The sequence below is a fragment of the Helianthus annuus genome, chromosome 10, assembly GCF_002127325.2.
Source record: "Helianthus annuus cultivar XRQ/B chromosome 10, HanXRQr2.0-SUNRISE, whole genome shotgun sequence".
In the NCBI taxonomy this organism is placed as follows: domain Eukaryota; kingdom Viridiplantae; phylum Streptophyta; class Magnoliopsida; order Asterales; family Asteraceae; genus Helianthus; species Helianthus annuus.
Genome location: NC_035442.2, coordinates 73,772,629 through 73,797,255, shown reverse-complemented (window position 1 = coordinate 73,797,255; position 24,627 = coordinate 73,772,629).

Below are 24,627 nucleotides of genomic sequence, written 5' to 3'. Positions count from 1 at the left end.
TTTTTAGTAATTAAACCGAATAATTAGCATATAGCCTATCTAAACCTAATTTTTGATACCAAACTTTTTACCCACTGATGTTATATAATATTTTGGGATTTTTGAAAATTTTTATTTATTTTTAGACTGAGCATAACATAGAGTTCTAAGCTTAGTTCGATAATTGCCGGTTTTGCCCTTTTTGGCTATAAAATGAGTTTTACAAATCCTTTTGACCCCAAACCTTTTTCTACTGATCTAATATGATAAATAAAGTATTTTGAGCCTTCTGGAATAATAAAATTTTCAGCTTTTCGTTGAAAACCCGGAAATGGCTCCAAATCGCCTTTTAAAGCGTTTTTAACGCGTAGTATGTATTAAAACCATTTTATAAATGTAAGGTTTGATGCCTACTTATATTTTTAGTAAATATTTACATTCTAACAGTAAGCAAAGGTCTTAAGCTCAGATTTCCAGTTTTGACCTTTTAGGCTTATGTGAAATTACCAAAATGCCCTTAAGATGCATAGTTTGCTTATAAAGGATAAATTTCACATATAAGTTATACCCTACTGATATAACTTCGTCAATTAAGTATTTCTACTAATTACATCAGACCCGAAACTCAGAATCATATTTAAACCTTTTTATAACCTTTTTTAAATGACCAAAATGCCCTTACGAGGCGTAATTTGAGTTTAAATTCATTTTGGGCATAATAGAAGATATCTTTCTGATGTCACAACATATTTAAGGCATATTAACTTAGGAAACTTGTATATGACTCTTATGGTTACTCGTTACGCACTTTTCGCGTTCGGATCGGCTTATGTAACTAATTTACACATATTAGCCGAAACGGGTCAAATCATATCATTTTTGTCTCAAAATCCAGAATGTGATTAAGTTACCCATATTAAACAAGTATTCAAGCTTGTCGGGTCAAAACCACATTCTAAACCGGTCTTCGCTTTATCATGCGTTTGAACCGTGTCTTCCTTTTGAAAACTAACCGGTCTAAGTCTATGTTTAATTAAAGACCCGTTTGGATTCTAATAGGTTATTAAAAACCTTTGTTCCAGATTAGGAGCCCAGTAAAAGCTACGTGCACTTGCTGTATTTGATTTATACTTTGCTCAGGTAAATACCTTTAACTTATTTTCCCTATACGGGCTTGGGATACGGTACTATAAAAGTACCGCTTGGTCGGGTTTGTGTAGTCATTTAAATCGGATTGTGATTAATGTATTTGCATGACCCATTTGATATGTATTATTTGGTGTATGGCTCTTGGGGGTTAAATGACTATGTCCCGGATATCCTTGGCATCATTCAAAGAAATGGCCACGACCTAAGCACGGGGTGTGGGCGTACACCTGACAGATGCATTATGTAAAAACTGGTATCCTACTTAAAGGAATCTACCTTGTGGGCATTGTACTTGTGGCGTGTCACTTAACTTAAGTCCGGCCTTACAAACCGGCCCTAACGGACGACAAATGAGTAAAACTGTATACAAGGTTATTTTAATTGTCCCAAGTTATAAAAATATTTTTGCCGAAGTGCATTCAAATCAATTTTTAAACTCTTATCAAAATGAGTCAGTTAAGTTGTATTTACCAGTGTAAACTGACGTATTTTCCAAAAAGGCTAAGTGCAGGTACTAGACGAAATAGGCTGGCTACTCCAGGCATCATTACTCAAGTCTCGCAAGCTTTAGATGTCAAAGTCTGTTGTACAGTTTTCCTTTTTTTTTGATCCGCATGTGGATCTGTTTCGACTATTTTGTGATACTTAAACATTACAATTTATTCAGTTGAAATAAATCTATCTTTTGCTTCCGCTGTGCATTTATATGTTGTATTGTTTGACTATGATGATATCAATTACGTCACGATACTCCCCACCGGGCCCACCGGTGACACGTGGAAAATAGGGGTGTGACAAGAAGGAAAGGATACACCACGACGAATTTAGATCCCTAAGCGGAACGATTTGCGACAGATTCTGATAAACGAAGCCCACAAATCCCGATATTCAATTCATCCTGGTGCTGATAAAATGTACCAGGACCTTCGCTACAAGTACTGGTGTCCGGGCATGAAAAGGGATTTCGCTTTCTACGTTGGAAAGTGCCTAACTTGCTCGAAGGTTAAGGCCGAACATCAAAGACCCTCTGGCTTGCTCGAACAACCCCCGATCCCTATGTGGAAGTGGGAAAGCATAGCTATGGACTTCATAACCAGACTCCCCTGAACAAACGCAGGTCACGATAGCTTTTGGGTTGTCGTTGACCGTTTGACCAAATCTGCTCACTTCCTACCAATACGAGAAGACTACAAGGTTGAACGATTAGCCCGAATCTACACCGATGAGATCATTTGTAATCATGGGATGCCTCGCAACATCATCTCTGACCGTGATGCTCGGTTTACCTCGTGACTGTGGGAAACTTTTCAAGCAGCTCTCGGTACTACATTTAATCTGAGTACCGCATTCCATCCTCAAACCTACGGTCAGACGGAAAGAACGATTCGTACCCTTGAAGACATGCTCCGTTCGTGTGTCATAGATTTCGGTGGTAATTGGGACACTTACCTGCCGTTAGTTGAATTCTCGTATAATAACAGTTATCATTCCAGCATTCAAATGGCACCATTTAAGGCTATATACGGAAGACGATGTCGATCGCCTATTGTATGGCACGAGATCGGGCACTCGCAATTAATCGGTCCTGAGCTATTGCAAGAAACGACTGACAAAGTACTCCAAATTCGAGACAACCTGCTGAAAGCTCGGAGTCGTCAGAAAAGTTACGCCGATAGACGACGCAAGCCCCTTGAATTTAACGTTGGCGACTACGTACTACTAAAGGTATCACCTTGGAAGGGTGTGGTCAGATTCGGTAAGAAAGGAAACTCGCGCCTCGATATGTTGGACCTTTTAAGATTCTGGAAAGGATCGGAAAAGTCGCCTACAGACTCGAACTACCGGAGGAAGTGAGTAATGTCCACCCGACTTTTCATGTTTCGAACCTCCGAAAGTGCCTGGCAGAGCATGATTTAATTGTACCTCTTGATGACCTCCAAATAAACGAAACACTACACTTCATGGAGAAGCATGTAGAAATCATGGATCGTCAAATCAAGCAGCTCAGGCGCTCGTGCATTCCTATTGTGAAAGTCCGATGGGAAGGTAAAAGAGGCACAGAGTTCACTTGGGAACTCGAAAAAGACATGAAGGCGAAGTATCCACAGTTGTTTGTTATGGCTTCGGCCTAATTTCGGGATGAAATTCACTCAACTAGGGAACGCTGTAGCACCCCGTGTTTCGAAAGTCAAAGTCAAAGTCAAGATTGAAGTCAAAGGAAGAAAAAGATTGCTAATTGTGATCTGTCACTCCTTGCTCAATTCCTGTTTTGACTTCTTTGACTCATAGTTAGTCTAATTTATGTTTAACGTATGTTGTATTATGTGGAGTATCTATTAAAAATCGAGGTTTATTCGATATTTATCGCATGCTTGATCGCTTATCGCAAATCGCGCTCGCAACTCGAATTACGCATTTTGGTTAATTATATGTGTGTGTGCCTTTTATGTGTTACTTGTGCATGTTTAATTATGCTATGTTGTGGTGATCAATCGTAACGCAATCGAAACTCAATCGCAATCGAATCACAAACGCTAAAAGCAAATAAGATGATTGTATATTAGACATAGTGGTTGGGATTAAAAGTAATTTGATTAGGAAACTCTATCACATTCGCATCACTCGCAATCGCAATCGAAATAGCAAAACTCGTCGCACCAAACGCTCGAACCAAGTGACTGATCGACCAGGCGACGAACCGATCGACCTGCTGATCGATCGAGCTGCCGCTCGATCGGCCAGCCAATCGATCAGGCTGCCACCCGATCGACCCACTCCTTTCCACTTTGGGTAACCCTATAAATACCCTATGTCACCATCACACTTTCTACTTTTGGAACTCTCTGTCCGACAAGCGCTTCAACCTTGCTTTTTCTCAGATTTCTCTCAATTCCGGTAAGATCTCAACCTAAATCTTGTACATCTTTGATCTACACTCGATTCTACACCTTTCTATCTTTTGAATCTTAACTTTTAACCGTGAAATCACCAGATTTGAGGTGTTCTAGGGTGATGGCATCATGGTGTTCTTAGGAACTTCATGTTTTGGCTTCAATCCTTCAAGAACAACTTGAATCTAACCGACTTCCACATAAACAAACGAAGATCTTTCATAGATCTAAACATATTCACAATGAAAATGATTGAGTGAAAGTTTTCCAACTTTCTTTCAACTCTTTTACACTCAATGCACTCCAAAATCGATAGAATCGGAGCTTGTACCAACTTCCTACTCATTCATGTGGTTGTGTTGGTCCAAGATCTGGATACTATCTACGAGGTTTACCGATTTCGGGTTAAACATGGAACACCGTCTTTAACAGTAACTGACCGGATTTGGGTGTTTCCCGTCCGATCTGGAGAACCAAGTATTGACGAGGTTTCTGTTACTTAACATGTTATTAAAACATCTCGATAAAACGACAAACTATCAAAATAACCAAGTATAAGACGAACGGAACGAGCAGGACGGAATGCCGTCCGATCGGACTACCGTCCGATGGAACTGTTGTCACAACCCCCGATCCCTAATCCCCGGGAACGAGCGGCCATGATCCAGTTTCGGTGGTATCTTGTTATTTTCTATTTTGGCAGCGGAATTTTTTTTTCATCAGGACCGTAGTTAGTAAATAATTTATGAGAGTAAAATACTGTCACACCCCCAAAATCCACCCGCGGAGTACCACCGCTTGGAGGCGTGACATGACCAAGATCAAGCCACCAATCATATCGAACATGTAATTAATATCAAGTAAAAGTAAATGCAAACCAATCATTCAATACGATAGGTGTTCAAACCATAAGTATAGTTTCAAAGTGTAGCGGAAGCATAGCGTAAAACCAAAGCAAGAAATAAGTTTCTAATGCTTAAGTTTATAACATGGCATCCACGATCCACGTCCCACAGTGACCTGCTTCTCCCTGTGCACGCTCCATATGTACCTAAGGTCCTGCAAGGCATGCAGCAAAGAATCAACAACTAGTTGAGCGAGTTCACAGTATGTAAGTTCGTAATAGTAAGTTCATGTCGTAACAGGTGGCTCTACTAGGCCAGTAGTATGTTCTATTGGTGGGGGCTTCCCACACTTGTATATAGTATGTTCTATTGGTGGGGGCTTCCCATATTCTATTGGTGGGGGCTTCCCACATTGGTATATACACTAGACTATTGGTAACCATAGTGTTCTTCTTAACACGAGAACAGTAGTACGTACAAGGTATACTTAGGTTTTACGTATGTGCCCTTCTTTACCTGAGGACAGTGGTACGCGGGGGTTTATGTAGGTTTTACGTAAGTGTCCTTCCTAACTCCGGAAGACATTAGCATGTGTGAGTATACGTAGGTTTTACGTAAGTGTCCCTTGTAACCTGAGGACAGTGGTAAGTACTTTTTTACGTAGGTTTTACGTAAGGGTCCTTCGCAACCGAGGACGATGGTAGATAGTCTAGTAACAGTGTAATCCAAATAATTCACCAATCCTTTTCCTTCAATCCCATTCCCTACCCACCGGGAATCCCATGCCTTGGTAAGGGTGTGAACTCACCTTGGTTTGCTCGGCAGATACACAGCAAAGTTCAATTAAGCTATATGGTGGTCAACCACGTCCTACCATGGTTACCATACAAGTTAGGTTCGTATTCAAGTAGTACATGTATGTTCTACACATATTGTACACAAGTAACAATCATAGCATGCACGTATAATTAAGGCAGTTCATCAACAGAACAGTCACGTGAACAAGTCCAAGTATGCAGCCCAAATGGTTGGGCTTATAACAGTGTGCAAAGTCCAAAACAGTGTGCACGTGTAAATGGTCTCGAGTCGAGACTAGAGATCCCGAGTCGAGACTAGGCGGTCTCGAGTTGTGTTGGCCTCCAAGTCTCGAGTCGCAACAAGGAGGTCTCGGGTCATCATGTACTAGTCGAGACTACACGGTCTCGAGTTGCAACCGGACCCGCAACCGTGGTCTCGGGTTGTGCTGTTTGTGTCGGTATTGTGGTCTTGAGTCGAGACTAGGAGTTCTCGACACGCAATCTGTGTCGAGACTAAGCGATGTAACAGACTTCCTAATTTCCTTAATTTGCAGCTCAATCAATTCATAAATATCAGCAAACATCTTTGGCAGTTTCACAATTCAGATCGAAACAATCATTAATCATCATTCAACGGTATTCATATCATTATCAATTCAAAAACACTAATCAATATCCTATGAACATATAATCGGATTATGTGATTAACGAATTCAAGAACTATCATGCAACCCTAAGCCATGTGTACAATAAACCAATCAATACCACAAATCATAACAACACATCGCAGCCGGTTATACATATCCATTCGGTTCTAAATCTTGCAAATCCGATAAACACATCATCACATATCACTTAGCTCCAAACCAAATACAAAATATCATCGATAAACATCACTAGCATGAAACCCTATTTGTCATATAGAAATCGAAAGCATGTCAATTAACAAAGATGTAACACTAACCGAGTCGTGTGATGTGACAAGCTTGGTCGAGAGAAAGGGCTTCGGGTGAGAGGTGATGCCGTCGAACAAGAGAGAGGGTTCTAGGGTTTTTGTGTGTGTGCTCTTGATTGCAAATTGTGAGAAGTAAAAGACCCCAAAGATGTGTGTATGCGTGAATATATATCCGGCTTAGAGGGGTGGGCCGAGTCCAAGCATAGTGAGCCGAGAGGAATGTGTACGGCCCAAAGGTTTGTGTGGTTGGACCAGTGTTGTGCGACTAAACTTATGATATTCACATGCAATCACGTAACACATAGCATAACAAAACATAATATTCCATTACCAACAAACACGTCAACTAGTCACGTATAGTCCAAACAAGTTACATCGAAGCACACAAAAATAAGAGTTGTCACATTATCCCCAACTTGAAAGAAATTTCATCCCGAAATTTGGTACGTACTCACTGAGGAAGCTAGGTAAGTTGTATCGTTTACTGGTTTTCCTAGGGTGTCACATCCTCCCCCCGTTGATCTGGAATTTCGTCCCGAAATTCCGTGGTAGCTTTAGCCTCAGTAGTGGTTGTAGTGTTCACGAACAATTGGGGGTACTTTTCTTTCATCTGATCTTCGCGTTCCCAGGGGAACTCTGGGCCACGACGTGAGTTCCAACGAACTCGAACAAGAGGGATTCTCGTGTTCTTGAGGACCTTGACATCCCGGTCCGTGATTTCTACTGGTTCCTCGACGAATCGCAACTGCTCGTCGATAGTGAGTTCTTTAGAGGAACTATGAGGGTCTCATCTGATAGACACTTCTTCAGATTCAACACGTGAAGTGTCACGAGCCGCCGCCATGCGTTGCCGTATCTGTGCAATTCGTTCAGTAGCATCAACTACCATTTCCGGTCCTGTGATCTGACTATCCCCCACCTCTGCCCAACAGAGAAGTGACCGGCATTTACGTCTGTACACTGCCTCGAATGGAGCGGCTTGAATGCTGGTGTGGTAACTGTTATTGTATGAAAACTCCACTAAAGGGAGATGCTTTTCCCAGCTGTTGCCGAAATCGATAACACATGCCCGAAGCATGTCCTCTAGGGTTTGAATCGTGCGCTCAGACTGCCCATCCGTCTGAGGGTGATATGCTGTGCTCATGTCTAGCTGTGAGCCAAAAGCTTTTTGCATTGCTTGCCATAGTTCTGAAGTGAATGGTGCATCCCGATCTGAAATAATAGAGGTTGGCACTCCATGCCTCGAAACAACTTCCTTGAGATATACGCCTACTAACGTGGAGAACTTGTCCGTTTCCTTAATTGCCAGGAAGTGTGCAGACTTTGTGAGTCGATCCACGATCACCCAAATGGTACCGTTTCCACGCTGGGACCTAGGCAGGCCAGTAACAAAATCCATGGAAATTTCTTCCCATTTCCATTGTGGTATCTTGGGTTGCTGTAGTAGGCCTGACGGTTTCTGATATTTCGCCTTGACTCTCGCACAGGTCAAGCATTTGCCGACATAAGTTGCAATGTGGGCCTTCATACTAGGCCACCAATACGTCGTCCTGATATTGTGGTACATCTTATCCGAACATGGATGTACCGAGTAGCGAGACTTATGAGCTTCGTCCGTCACAAGTTCTCGTAAACCGCCATATAGTGGGACCCAAATACGACCTGTTACATAATAGGCACCGTCTTCCTTCTGTTCTAATCGTTGCCTTGAGCCGCGTAAGGCTTCAGCCCTTACGTTTTCTGGTTTCAATGCTTCCATCTGAGCATCTCGTATCTGTGCAGGAAGACCAGACTGTATAGTGAGCTGTAGTGCTCGTACGCGTCTAGGTAGAGTGTCCTTTCGACTGAGAGCGTCAGCCACAACTTTGGCTTTGCCTGGATGGTACTTGATGGCGCATTCGTAATGGTTCAGTGGTTCAACCCATCGACGTTGACGCATGTTCAATTCCTTCTGCTTGAAGATATGCTCGAGACTCCTGTGATCGGTGTAGATAGTGCACTTGGTACCGTACAGGTAATGTCGCCATATCTTAAGCGCGAAAACAACAGCTCCCAGCTCTATATCATGCGTCGTGTAGTTCCGTTCGTGAACCTTGAGTTGGCGCGAAGCGTAAGCAATGACCTTGTCGCGCTGCATTATCACACACCCAAGACCCTGGATGGATGCATCACAATAAACCACGAAATCGTCCGTGCCCTCTGGCAATGAGAGGATAGGTGCACTGCAAAGTCTATCCTTTAAGTGCTGAAAAGCGGTTTCCTGAGTATTACCCCAACGGTAGGTGACACCCTTCTGTGTCAGTAGTGTAAGCGGCTGTGCAATCTTTGAGAAATCTTTAATGAATCGCCTGTAATAACCCACCAAACCCAAGAATTGGCGTATTTCCGTTGGTGTACGCGGTGCAGGCCAGTTCCTGATCGAATCTACCTTGGATGGATCGACATGAATCCCATCCTTGTTCACCACATGGCCTAGAAAGTGGACTTCACGAAGCCAGAAGTCGCATTTTGAAAACTTGGCGTACAGTTGTTCCTTTCGAAGGAGTTCTAAGATAAGCCGTAAGTGCTGCTCGTGTTCCTCCTGACTCTTGGAGTAGATCAGGATGTCGTCAATGAACACAATCACAAACTTGTCTAGATGGGGTTTGCACACCCTGTTCATAAGGTCCATAAAGACTGCAGGCGCGTTCGTTAACCCGAATGGCATGACTAGGAACTCGTAGTGGCCGTAACGAGTTCTGAATGCTGTTTTGGAGACGTCCTCCTCCCGGACTCTCAGCTGGTGGTAACCTGACCTCAAGTCTATCTTGGAATAGTAGCTCGACCCTTGCAACTGGTCGAATAAATCATCTATACGTGGAAGAGGATAACGGTTCTTCACCGTCACTTTGTTCAGTTCACGGTAGTCAATGCACATGCGGGAGGTACCGTCCTTCTTCTTTACAAATAGTACTTGAGCTCCCCAAGGCGAAGAACTAGGTCGAATGAAACCCTTATCCAAGAGTTCTTGTAGCTGTGCAGAGAGTTCTTCCAACTCTGATGGAGCTAATCGATACGGTGCACGTGCTATCGGTGCTGCTCCTGGTGGTAGCTCGATCTGGAATTCGACCTGGCGATGAGGCGGTAGCCCTGGTAATTCCTCTGGAAACACTTGAGGAAAGTCGCGAACTACTGGAATGTCCTCCAATTTCTTTTCTTTTGCTGATGCATCGGTAACAAGTGCCAGAATGGCAGTGTGGCCCTTACGCAAACACTTCTGAGCCTTTAGAAAGGAGATGATGCCTACCACATCACCACTCTTGTCGCCTTGAACTTCGACAGGTTCCTGGCCGGAACGAGGGATACGAACAATCTTCTCTTTGCACAAGATCTCTGCGTGATGTTGGGATAACCAGTCCATACCAATGATGATGTCGAAACTACCCAAAACTATGGGAATGAGATCGATCGAGAAAGTCTGACTAGCGAGGATAAGGTTACAACCCTGAACTATGTGTGTGGCCTCTAGACTTTTACCGTTAGCTAACTCTACGACATGTTTGGTGTTTAAGGGAGTTGGTGCACGTTTTAACATTTGGCTAACTTTCAGTGACATATAACTTGTATCCACACCCGAATCAAACAAAACAGTAACATAAAAGTCGTCGAGAAGATACTTACCCATTATTACGGTGGGATCATTCCTGGCATCACCCTGCCCCAACACAAATGCACGTCCCCTGGCTTCGTTACCGTTGTTCCCACCGTTGTTGTTTCCATTGCCTTGGTTATTATTGTTTTTGTTGTTCTGGTTTCGGTTTAACTGAGGGCAGTGCCTCTTGAAGTGACCTTCCGCGCCACAATGAAAACATCCCTTGTTGCCCTGTTGCGGATTCTGCTGTGCTTGCTGTTGCTGCTAATTCTAATTCGTAGGCTGTGGGCTCCTACAATCCTTGGCCTCATGACCCATCTTGAGACACCTCTGGCCACTGTGGTGTCTGTTACAGTTGTTGCACCTGGGGTGATTTCCGCGATAAGCTCTCTGCCCGCGACTACCAGAAGACTGCTGACTGGGACTCTGGTAGTGGTCAGTCTTTTGTTGCTGAACCTGAGACTGAACTATAGCGGAACCCTCGCTTGAATCCCCCTCCCAATTCAGCTTGTTGTCACTGGGAGTAGCAGGAGTAGCAGAAGTAGTAGGGATAGCAGTAGCGCTGATACGTTTAGGCTGCCTATCCTGTTCCACTGCCTGAGCCGTGAGGCGATGAGCAAGTCGCTGAATATCCTGGATATTATCGAGGTTAGCCAATGTCACGTGGCTCTGGATTTCTGGCGCTAGACCCTTGAGATACAACTCAATGCGCTTGATGGGAGGGTCCACCATGGTTGGACACAAGATGGCCAGTTCGTTTGACCGTTTAGTATAGGCTTCAATTTCTGATCCAGTCATCTTCAGGTGATAAAGCTCCACTTCCAACTTGTGGATGTCATCACGCGTGCAGTATTCTCGCTTGATGAGCTCCTTAAAATCATTCCAAGGGGTGGCGTTAGAAGCTGCCAGCCCTAAAATCTGAACTTGCGCGTTCCACCAAGTCAGCGCGATTCCTTACAAAGTACCAGTGGCGTACTTCACCCTGCGAGCCTCAGGGCATTCACACATTTCGAACACCGACTCTAGCTTCTCAAACCAATGGAGGAGTCCAACCGCTCCTTCTGTGCCACTAAACGTGCTTGGACGACAGTCCATGAAGTTCTTGAAAGTGCAAACTGGTTGCGGTGCATGTTGACCTATTGTGTACGAATAGGACAAAGTTAAACACAAAAGTTGGTCTAAAAGTGTAGGATCTAGAGACCCTAGTGTGAGTTACAACTGCAGGGTATACCTCCTGCTTGGGCAGCTGCAAGTGCCGCAGCAACTTGTTCGTTAATGAGAGCCGTCAACTGGGCTTGAGTCATGTTAATACGTCCAGACATGATCTTCATAGCAAAGGTAACATAAGTGAGAGAGGTTCGCGAAAAGTGCGATGACAGGAGAGAGTAAGCACACAAGCGTTCTCAAGCAATAGTGGTTATGTGTATCTAAGCATACCCTGAGCAAAGTTCTATGTCTAGCAAGTAGGCAATATAAACATAAACCATATTACCTAGGATGTTGAGTCTTGCACGTGGAGCGAAGCGTCGTTGTGGATCGTTGAGAGCACTGTACTGGTTATAGTCTGGTTTTAATAAAAACGTTTTCCCCGTATTAAAACCAAGTTCTCTATAACCAATGGCTCTGATACCAATCTGTCCTTCTTTACCCGAGGACAATGGTACGCGGGGGTTTACGTAGGTTTTACGTAAGTGTCCTTCCTAACTCCGGAAGACACTAGCATGTGTGAGTATACGTAGGTTTTACTTAAGTGTCCTTTGAAACCTGAGGACAGTGGTAAGTACTTGTTTACGTAGGTTTTACGTAAGGGTCCTTCGCAACCGAGGATGATGGTAGATAGTCTAGTAACAGTGTAATCCAAATAATTCACCAATCCTTTTCCTTCAATCCCATTCCCTACCCACCGGGAATCTCATGCCTTGGTAAGGGTGTGAACTCACCTTGGTTTGCTCGGCAGATACACAGCAAAGTTCAATTAAGCTATATGGTGGTCAACCACGTCCTACCATGGTTCCCATACAAGTCAGGTTCGTATTCAAGTAGTACACGTATGTTCTACATGTATTGTACACAAGTAACAATCATAGCATGCACGTATAATTAAGCCAGTTCATCAACAGAACAGTCACGTGAACAAGTCCAAGTATGCGGCCCAAATGGTTGGGCTCATAACGGTGTGCAAAGTCCAAAACAGTGTGCACGTGTAAATGGTCTCGAGTCGAGACTAGAGATCCCGAGTCGAGACTAGGCGGTCTCGAGTTGTGCTGGCCTCCAAGTCTCGAGTCGCAACAAGGAGGTCTCGGGTCATCATGTACTAGTAAAGACTACACGGTCTCGAGTCGCAACCAGACCCGCAACCGTGGTCTCGGGTTGTGCAGTTTGTGTCGGTGTTGTGGTCTCGAGTCGAGACTAGGAGTTCTCGACTCGCAATCTGTGTCGAGACTAAGCGATGTAACAGACTTCCTGATTTCCTTAATTTGCAGCTCAATCAATTCCTAAATATCAGCAAACATCTTTGGCAGTTTCACAATTCAGATTGAAACAATCATTAATCATCATTCAACCGTATTCATATCATTATCAATTCAAAAACACTAATCACTATCCTATGAACATATAATCGGATCATGTGATTAACGAATTCAAGAACTATCATGCAACCCTAAGCCATGTGTACAATAAACCAATCAATACCACAAATCATAACAACACATCGCAGCCGGTTATACATATCCATTCGGTTCTAAATCATGCAAATCTGATAAAAACATCATCACATATCACTTAGCTCCAAACCAAATACAAAATATCATCGATAAACATCACTAGCATGAGACCCTATTTGTCATATAGAAATCGAAAGCATGTCAATTAACAAAGATGTAACACTAACCGATTCGTGTGATGTGACAAGCTTGGTCGAGAGAAAGGGCTTCGGGTGAGAGGTGATGCCGTCGAACAAGAGAGAGGGTTCTAGGGTTTTTGTGTGTGTGGTCTTGATTGCAAATTGTGAGAAGTAAAAGACCCCAAAGATGTGTGTATGCGTGAATATATATCCGGCTTAGAGGGGTGGGCCGAGTCCAAGCATAATGAGCCGAGAGGAATGTGTACGGCCCAAAGGTTTGTGTGGTTGGACCAGTGTTGTGCGACTAAACTTATGATATTCACATGCAATCACGAAACACATAACATAACAAAACATAATATTCCATTACCAACAAACACGTCAACTAGTCACGTATAGTCCAAACAAGTTACATCGAAGCACAAAAAAATACGAGTTGTCACATTATCCCCAACTTGAAAGAAATTTCATCCCGAATCTTGGTACGTACTCACTGAGGAAGCTAGGTAAGTTGTATCGTTTACTGGTTTTCCTAGGGTGTCACATCCTCCCCCCGTTGCGAAATTCCGTGGTAGCTTCAGCCTCAGTAGTGGTTGTAGTGTTCACGAACAATTGGGGGTACTTTTCTTTCATCTGATCTTCGCGTTCCCAGGTGAACTCTGGGCCACGACGTGAGTTCCAACGAACTCGAACAAGAGGGATTCTCGTGTTCTTGAGGACCTTGACATCCCGGTCCGTGATTTCTAGTGGTTCCTCGACGAATCGCAACTGCTCGTCGATAGTGAGTTCCTTCAGAGGAACTATGAGGATCTCATCTGATAGACACTTCTTCAGATTCGACACGTGAAAAACGTTGTGAACTGCACCGAATTCAGCTGGTAGGTTTAGTCTGTAGGCTACTTTGCCTATTCTTTCTATGATCTCGAACGGTCCGACATACCGTGGATTGAGTTTGCCCCGTTTGCCAAAACGAACCACACACTTCCAGGGTGAGACTTTGAGTAGCACCCGATCCCCAACTTGGAACTCGAGTGGTTTTCTACGCTTATCAGCGTAACTTTTCTGACGGTCACGAGCCGCCGCCATGCGTTGCCGTATCTGTGCAATTCGTTCAGTAGCATCAACTACCATTTCCGGTCCTGTGATCTGACTATCCCCCACCTCTGCCCAACAGAGAAGTGACCGACATTTACGTCTGTACACTGCCTCGAATGGAGCGGCTTGAATGCTGGTGTGGTAACTGTTATTGTATGAAAACTCCACTAAAGGGAGATGCTTTTCCCAGCTGTTGCCGAAATCGATAACACATGCCCGAAGCATGTCCTCTAGGGTTTGGATCGTGCGCTCAGACTGCCCATCCATCTGAGGGTGATATGCTGTGCTCATGTCTAGCTGTGAGCCAAAAGCTTTGTGCATGGCTTGCCATAGTTCTGAAGTGATTCGTGCATCACGATTCGAAATAATAGAGGTTGGCACTCCATGCCTCGAAACAACTTCCTTGAGATATACGCCTGCTAACGTGGAGAACTTGTCCGTTTCCTTAATTGCCAGGAAGTGTGCAGACTTTGTGAGTCGATCCACGATCACCCAAATGGTATCGTTTACACGCTGTGATCTAGGCAGGCCAGTAACAAAATCCATGGAAATTTCTTCCCATTTCCATTGTGGTATCTTGGGTTGCTGTAGTAGGCCTGACGATTTTTGATATTCCGCCTTGACTCTCGCACAGGTCAAGCATTTGCCGACATAAGTTGCAATGTGGGCCTTCATACTAGGCCACCAATATGTCGTCCTGATATCGTGGTACATCTTATCCGAACCTGGATTTACCGAGTAGCGAGACTTATGAGCTTCGTCCATCACAAGTTCTCGTAAACCGCCATATAGTGGGACCTAAATATGCCCCGTTACATAATAGGCACCGTCTTCCTTCTGTTCTAATCGTTGCCTTGAGCCGCGTAAGGCTTCAGCCCTTACGTTTTCTGGTTTCAATGCTTCCATCTGAGCATCTCGTATCTGTGCAGGAAGACCAGACTGTATAGTGAGTTGTAGTGCTCGTACGCGTCTAGGTAGAGTGTCCTTTCGACTGAGAGCGTCAGCCACAACGTTGGCTTTGCCTGGATGGTACTTGATGGCGCATTCGTAATGGTTCAGTAGTTCAACCCATCGACGTTGACGCATGTTCAATTCCTTCTGCTTGAAGATATGCTCGAGACTCCTGTGATCGGTGTAGATAGTGCACTTGGTACCGTACAGGTAATGTCGCCATATCTTAAGCGCGAAAACAACAGCTCCCAGCTCTAAATCGTTCGTCGTGTAGTTCCGTTCGTGAACCTTGAGTTGGCGCGAAGCGTAAGCAATGACCTTGTCGCGCTGCATTAACACACACCAAAGACCCTGGATGGATGCATCACAATAAACCACGAAATCGTCCGTGCCCTCTGGCAATGAGAGGATAGGTGCACTGCAAAGTCTATCCTTTAAGTGCTGAAAAGCGGTTTCCTGAGTATTACCCCAACGGTAGGTGACACCCTTCTGTGTTAGTAGTGTAAGCGGCTGTGCAATCTTTGAAAAATCTTTAATGAATCGCCTGTAATAACCCGCCAAACCCAAGAATTGGCGTATATCCGTTGGTGTACGTGGTGCAGGCCAGTTCCTGATCGAATCTACCTTGGATGGATCGACATGAATCCCATCCTTGTTCACCACATGGCCTAGAAAGTGGACTTCACAAAGCCAGAAGTCGCATTTTGAAAACTTGGCGTACAGTTGTTCCTTTCGAAGGAGTTCTAAGATAAGCCGTAAGTGCTGCTCGTGTTCCTCCTGACTCTTGGAGTAGATCAGGATGTCGTCAATGAATACAATCACAAACTTGTCTAGATAGGATTTGCACACCCTGTTCATAAGGTCCATAAAGACTGCAGGCGCGTTCGTTAACCTAAATGGCATGACTAGGAACTCGTAGTGGCCGTAACGAGTTCTGAATGCTGTTTTGGAGACGTCCTCCTCCCGGACTCTCAGCTGGTGGTAACCTTACCTCAAGTCTATCTTGGAATAGTAGCTCGACCCTTGCAACTGGTCGAATAAATCATCTATACGTGGAAGAGGATAACGGTTCTTCACCGTCACCTTCTTCAGTTCACGGTAGTCAATGCACATGCGGAAGGTACCGTCCTTCTTCTTTACAAATAGTACTGGAGCTCCCCAAGGTTTAGAACTAGGTCGAATGAAACCCTTTATCCAAGAGTTCTTGTAGCTGTGCAGAGAGTTCTTCAAACTCTGATGGAGCTAATCGATACGGTGCACGTGCTATCGGTGCTGCTCCTCGGGCTAGCTTGATCTGGAATTCGACCTGGCGATGAGGCGGTAGCCCAGTTAATTCCTCTGGAAACACTTGAGGAAAGTCGCGAACTACTGGAATGTCCTCCAATTTCTTTTCTTTTGCTGATGCATCGGTAACAAGTGCCAGAATGGCAATGTGGCCCTTACGCAAACACTTCTGAGCCTTTAGAAAGGAGATGATGCCTACCACAGCACCACTCTTGTCGCCTTGAACTTCGAGAGGTTCCTGGCCGGAACGAGGGATACGAACAATCTTCTCTTTGCACAAGATCTCTGCGTGATGTTGGGATAACCAGTCCATACCAATGACGATGTCGAAACTACCCAAAACTATGGGAATGAGATCGATCGAGAAAGTCTGACCAGCGAGGATAAGGTTACAACCCTGAACTATGTGTGTGGCCTCTAGACTTTTACCGTTAGCTAACTCTACAACATGTTTGGTGTTTAAGGGAGTTGGTGCACATTTTAACATTTGGCTAACTTTCAGTGACATATAACTTGTATCCGCACCCGAATCAAACAAAACAGTAACATAAAAGTCGTCGAGAAGATACTTACCCATTATTACGTTGGGATCATTCCTGGCATCACCCTGCCCCAGCACAAATGCACGACAGCCGTTACGGAACCCTAGATCAATCGGGCAGAGCATCTAATACGTCTCTAGGGGTTATGATACTTACATCGTAGCAGAACCTCGCTATTAAGGGGGGGTATAATACCTGAGTATTATGTATACTATTCAGAATTTTAGAGAAAGAAACGATTTTTGAACGATTTTGAATGAGATCCGATGGCTCCTTTATATAGGGCCTGATTTCAACTTTTACGTGGCCCCGTAAGTGTTAACAACGGGCTACGCAGCCAGTGTCAAACCCGGACAATGCGATAGCTTAGTTTGTCACACCCTGAAATTATCAGAGCTAGCGTGACTGGACTGGTATCTTCATTGCACAGCGGAAGCAAATAAGCTAAGTCTTTTAGAAAATGAACGCCCACTAAGTACTCGAATTCCCATAGGTTCTCCTATTCCAACCGTTCCATAGTTTGGAAAATTCAACCTGAGAAAGAACATGTGAAAAAGTCAACATAAAGTTGAGCGAGTTCATAGTTTGTTTTGAAAAAGATTTAAAACAAATCTTTTTGATAACCGGTTTAAGTGATGTCGAGAGAATGTAATAAAACCATTTTCTTTGCCATGTCATTTGAAAATCTTGTATTTGTATAAATTGTATAACCGTCAATGCCCGTGTACGACAAAGACAACATGCCCGCATGAGCCTATAACCCACCCTGTGCTAGCAAGTGCCTCGCCAAACCGTTTACTCAAGACGGTCGACTAGCGGGTGATTATAGTTCCAATTACTAGCGAGGACTTCACTGTACAGTTTTAGAGACCCTACGGCCCTTAGTGAGTAGTGGACCATCCAGTCCTAGTGTCATTGGGCCTTTGCCCTAGTGGACTATCCAGTCCTAGTGACATTGGGCCTTTGCCCTAGTGGACTATCTAGTCCTACTGACATTGGGCCTTTGCCCACGTCAGGAAAACTCATGCATGTTTCGAAAACCTTGTATTGTTGTAAAAAAACGGTAAGTTTAGCATTAACTTTTCGTAAACCATTTGAGTTCGTTGAAATCCTGTTGCGAGATGGTTTAGAAATATATATAGTTTTCGTTCGTCGAAATATTGTGTACCTTTGCGAAACTTGCATGTCTTTCCACCCCCGAAAACATTTATAAAAATGTAAAACAGAAAAAGTGGGGGTTATGAACTCACCTTGACATTCCTGTGCAAAGCTAGCTTAGCGTGTTTCCGTAGTGTTGTTCCAAGAATGTGAACTCGCTAGCGTGCAACTAAAGCATTCCTAATCAAGGAATAATTATAAGTTTCTAGTTAAACGTAGCAAAACTACGTGTCCGAGCTATACCGAATGGTTAACTAAACGATTCTATGAAGGTGTTAGTATTTTAATTTAGAATAACCAATCTATGGTTATTTGATCCCGTTTATAATCGGGATAAAACTAAGTCTCGAGAGTGACTTAGTTTTCGAATGGTTTAGAATATATATATATATATATATATATATATATATATATATATATATATATATATATATATATATATATATTTACATATTTAAAAATATACTTACGGCGTCGTGTTAGTGGTCGCGAATAAAAGGCGTAAATGTAATAGTAATACGACTCGTCGTAGTTTTCATAAGCTGTAAGTATATATAATAAACATATATTCGAAACCATTGACATTTGAAATATAAATTTCGACGTTTGAAATAAATATAAATAGTTATATTTATTTGATAGAAAGTGTTTGAAGTCGTCGTGTGAAATAAATATTCAAACTCATGGTGTTTGAAATAGGTGTACACATTATATTTATCGTATAAAAGGGTTCGAAAATCGATATTTAAATAAATATTTATAAACATATATATTATAAGAGTTTTCGAGTTAGCGTTAACTAGTATAAATATAATAACTAATTATATTTATTTTATAAAAGTGTCCAAGTTTCAATATCTTTCGTAAATCGTCGCCAAAATAAATATCTTTATATTTATTTTAAAATAAAACTCGAATTCCGAAAAGTGTCGTTGTTAAGAATTAAACACGTTTTATAATTCGGGTTTTTAAGGAAAATCGGGCAGAGTTTCCTTTGTTTTTTGAATAACCCCGACAACTCAAGTTGTCGATATTTGTCAGAATTCAACAACCACTCAACGCAAACAATATATGTATATGATTCTTGTCGAATATAATATAAAAAAATGTAACTAATTTTACTCGAAACGGTTCAAGCTCGGTCGCGTATTGGAATATGAAATCTATAACTAAACCACGAAATTTCGCGTTGTTTAAAGGTTACCGGGTCTCGTGAATTGACCGGGCATTGACTGTTGTTGACCGGGTTTGACTGAGTTGACTCGGTTTGACCGAGTCGATTCAGTTTGACCGCGAAACTGAGTTTGACTAAACTGACAGAGCCAAGCTTGAACCGAACCCAATCTTCTGTCGATTAATGTTGACCCGAAGCCGAACTAAGACCCGATGTTACCCGTTGACTGTCGTTGACCATGTTTGACCAGCTTTGACTCGAACCGTTGACTTCTTTGACTGGTCTGAACTGAACCGAGACCTGAAACCATCCTGTTGTTGATTAGCATGACCAGAACTCAAGCCGCGACTAGAAACTAAATCGAGCACCAAGTCTGAACCCACCGAAACATCTGTTGAACTAAAACTTGGGCTGACCCGTAACACCCGAACCCGAACTGAGCCTACCTTGAATCAAATCAAATTCTTGAACGAGATAACCACCATCACTACTGCCATTTAACACCATCTGTCGATCATCATCGACATCATCCGTCGGCATCAACATCATTAGTCCGTCTTCTCACTACCCGACTACCTATCACGAGTGCGTCGGGTTTTCATTGTTACAGATCTGAGTAAAAAAAAAATATCATACTAGGTTTCACTCACCCGAGCTCGTGGCTGTAATCACCATCAACAACAGTAACATAATCATCCTCGATCATCTTCACAGCAAAACTTCATCATCACCATCAACAGAAACACGGCCGGAGCCGGTCCGACCAAAAATCCCGAGAATGAACGGGGGGGGGGGTGCAGGTGGGAGTTTGGGTGTTTGCAGGTGTGTGTGACATCGGAGGAACCCATCGCCGGTCGGAGATGCGTCGCAGGTGTCCCAGATCTCCGGTTACAGGGGAGAAAAGTGGGTGTTGAGTGGTGGATTTGAAGTCGAGGAGAGGTGGTGGGTGTGTGGTTGTCGGGGTACAGCCGCCACCGGAATAACCGGCTGGAGATCACCTCTTGTAGCCGGATTCGAGAGAGAGAGAGGGAGAAGATGAAGGGTGTCGGCTGCAAGAATGGTGTTAGGGTTTTCCAAATGTTCAAAAATAGAAAGACATGGTTTTTATACCTAGGTTTTAAATGTGGGTTGGGCCTCAGGCCCGTTAGCGAGTTTTAAGCGGCCCAATGAGTCTCTGAGGCCCGTTTTCGAATCCAAGTATCATAAATGTCATAGAATGAAAAGTTAAAGTCTAAACACTCGAAATTAAATCGGAAATCAATATTCTGAAGCGTATTTTGTCGATTGCGTTAAAGCGCGTGAAATGTTCCGTTTGTCGTTTTTGAATCCATTTTTCGATCGGTTTTCAATTACGAATCATAAAACTTGAAAACGAAACTAAATATATCAACGTTGAGACGCAACTCGAGTCCGGTGCTTCCGTCTCGTTGTTGATTGACGGTGTGTTCTGATTTCCGCATTTTTCGCTCTTGTTTGCGTTTTATGCCGTTAGAAAGCATAATATTTTTGCATAACCGCATTCATAAGTTTAATTTTACGTATAAGATTTGTATTTGTCGGCGTGGTCAGTATTTTGTATGGTGTCAGTTCGTTTTCGTTTAACGCTCAGCAGATTTCCCGAAAATCACCATATGCACACTGTAGCGTCAGATAAGCGTTCCTAGGCATTCCAATGGCCTAATTAAGTTCATTCGTGCCTTAAACACTATTTATTATCGACTTAAACGTTTGTTAATCGCGTAATTAGAAGTCGTTAATCACCGGTTGTCACATTCTTCCCCTGTTGCAAAAATTTCGTCCTCGAAATTTAGTCTATGTTATCTCCTTAGAGTTATGACGTTCCAAGGTAAGTCCGAATAATACCAATGTGAATGACCGGGTAATCGAACCAAAACTTGTTCAGATTACGTGATTACAAGAAAATTTTGCATCATTAGGAACCCAACGGTTTAACTGAGTTTGTTCTAGAAATCGATGTCAATTGAACGAGATGTTTTGATACTATCACCAATGTGACTAGGCTAAATGGGTTCAACAAAAGAGGAAATTCAACCAATGGAATTCCAAATGAACGTTCACAACTGCAAATCAATTTTTGAAACAATCGAATTTACTACCAACGGAATCTTGCGTTGGTTGTTGTATGATTGAAACTCGAATTCAACTTCGAATAAATAGAATCATAAAAAATGATTTGTCAACTACCGAACCATCAAATGAATAAGATAAAATCAACGTGTTGACATTGTTGAGTTGCAAGGATACACCGAAATGAAATACAACCGAACCTGGTGTATCATCGTCTTAATACATAATTGCATTAAGACTACTTAAATGATGTGTCAAATGAAAAGCATACACAGTTTTATATGAAATGATCGATCATGATTAGCACAAGCTACAAGTTTATACCGACACCACAAGGTGTCGTAGTGAGTGAAATAATTCGATAATAACGGTGATCAAGAAAGTATCACCGTGTTTTGCATGAAACGCTCGATCACGATTAGCCCAAGCTACAATTTCATTCCGACACCACAAGGTGTCGTAGTGAGTGAAATAATTCAACAATAGTGATGACCGAACAAGCATCACCGTGTTTTAAATTAGATGAAAGGTTCAACAAAGTGAATCTAAACGTTTGTTTCAAACTAATCTCATGATGTTTTCAATCAAAAATGAAACAATTAAATAATGTTTTTCGATCGAAAATGAAAAAGCAATAAATATCACAAAATGTTTGATCGATGCTGAAAGAACCGTTAAGAGGTACACCAAAATATGACATAAATTTGTGTACCATTATCTTAACACACGATTGTGTTAAGATTGCTTTAATATGATAAATCAACAAAGCGGATTTAATATCAATAAACAAATAAATAAATAATTAAATCCGTACATGATGTGAGCAACGAGACTAGCGCAAGCTTCAAACTTGTGAAAAACGTCACCACAAGGTGATCGTGATCAAAGAAACGATTCAATGAAGTCGAAGACCAAACAAGCATGTTATGGTTCAAAGCAAATGAAGTGCTTGTTGGGATTATTTCGAATATGATGGCCTCAATCCATCATATGGAATATTGAATTGAATCTATAGTACAAGCAAGTTCAAACAATTGAACCTGGTTTAGTCACATTCCAACAATGAATGCATGGATTGACAGGAGAATTCTGACATGGTTACAACGAAAACGATGTGTGCCACTCAAAAGAATGTGAGTTTTCAAAGAGATCCGTTGACTCGATACCAAGGAGTCAACACTTAACAATAACGTAGGTCATTTAGATCACAATGCAATAATCAGCCATAGTGATATGGTATTTGTACTTTGATAAAGTAACAATTTTGAGTGAAGCCACATGTGTAACGAATACGCATGTGTAAGTGAATCATTAAACGAGTTGTCAGTAGTTGGGAAAATAAATTTCGTGTTTTGTGTCAGTTTGCATGAGGTGATCAGAACCATTTCAGTTTACATGTGACAAAGCATATATTGTAGGTTCATTATAATCAAAAGAAAAGTCATTGCATGTGAAATGAATATGTCGGCCCAATCAAATTGTGTATAGCTTTTATCTTGTCGGCCACCATTGTAATTGAGTGTGATCCAATCAGTAAACATTGTTGGTTTAATGTATATCAGCGGCCAGTTAAAGGTCCAATCAGAATGAATTACTCTATCGGCCTTGTCATATTACATTTGGTATTGAAGCTGTCGGCTGCACAAGTTGTCGGCCCAATCACATGATTTGTACAATAAATCCGACCCATGTGAACAAAATAGAATATGTCGTTGAAACTTTCACAATCGGCCATGTGATTTGGGATTGTTTTTATATTGTAGCCCAATCAATTTGAGATTACATGTTTTTTGATTAATAATCATTACACTTTGTGGTATCCATTTATCAAACTGTCACGTGGTTTGGATCCTGTTTGTTTGAAGACATATTCTAAGTTCATTTGATCCCAGTTCACGAAAGTCCATCGGTCCATTAAAATTCAAACTCGTTCCAGGTCATGTGGTTTAGTCAGGTCATTGGAAAAAGGTCGTTTGAATTTGATCCGGGTCATAGACGTCCGCACAGTGTGTCAACCTTCAGTTCGCACAGAATATTCATCAGTTCGAGTACCAGTCTTATTCTGTTAATTGATAAGTCTTTAAACTGATTGTATTTTGTTTGTGTGTTGTCAGGTATTATTGTACAAGGTGATTCAAGGTGATTTGTTTACCAGCTCATTTGAAAATTCAAAGTTTGTGATATTTCAAATACCGAAACATGGACAACGAGTTTTATAACGCCTTTGCTAGCCCGATCTCAATTACTCAGAATGCTTTGATTGACAATGAAACCGGGACGTCTCAGAAACCACCTAAACTCATGGATATTGATGATTATAACGTGTGGTCTGAACGATTTGGAAACGGGGTCGAAGCTTATCACTTGGATGCGTGGGAACACACTGAAGAACCATATGTTAGACCCACAACAAATGGTGCGCAGCAAACAATTAGAGAAATGATTACGGAAGATAAAAAGAAATATCAAGACGAGAAATTGATGGTGAGTCTGCTTCAGCAAGCAATCAAGGAGGACATCTTGATATTGCTTCAACATGATGGAACTGCTTATTCAATCTGGACAGAATTGGAAGCAAAATTTGTTGGAAGTGATGATATGCTCAAAAACAAAATGTCGCTTATGAAGAAAGAATTTGATTTATTCAGTGGTTTGAAATCTGAAAACACCAAGCAAATAATTGATAGATATTGTAACTTGGTGAGAAATATGACAAAACTTGGTATTAAAAAGGATACTGATGAATTGATTGAAAAACTTGCAGATGCGCTACCTCATGAAACTTGCGGAACATTTCTGATGATGCTGAGATCCAACAGAAAAGATTGTAAAAATATGACACTGGGAGATTTCATCAAACACCTGGAAGCTCAAGAGATGGAGTAGAGGAAGATTGCCAGGATGAAGAACTACGATGGAGAACAAGATATCAGCTTGTATTATAAAGGTGGTGTCAACGAAAAGTCAAATTTTTCTCCAAAAGTTGAAACTGCTTACAGTGCAAAAGATTCTTCTGAAAAGAAATCATCCCAGGGATCAAGCAGCACAAGATTTTCATCATTCGATCCAAACATTTCTACAACAAAGAATGGAAGAAGACTTCAATGTAATATTGTACTAAATCTTGAGAGTGATCAAGATTATTCTGAAGAAGTTGCCAAAAATCAAATGTCTTTGTTGGAATGGTTCTTGAGTCTTATAGTAGTTTTGTGGCCGGAAAGATCGGTAATCCTGTAACACCCC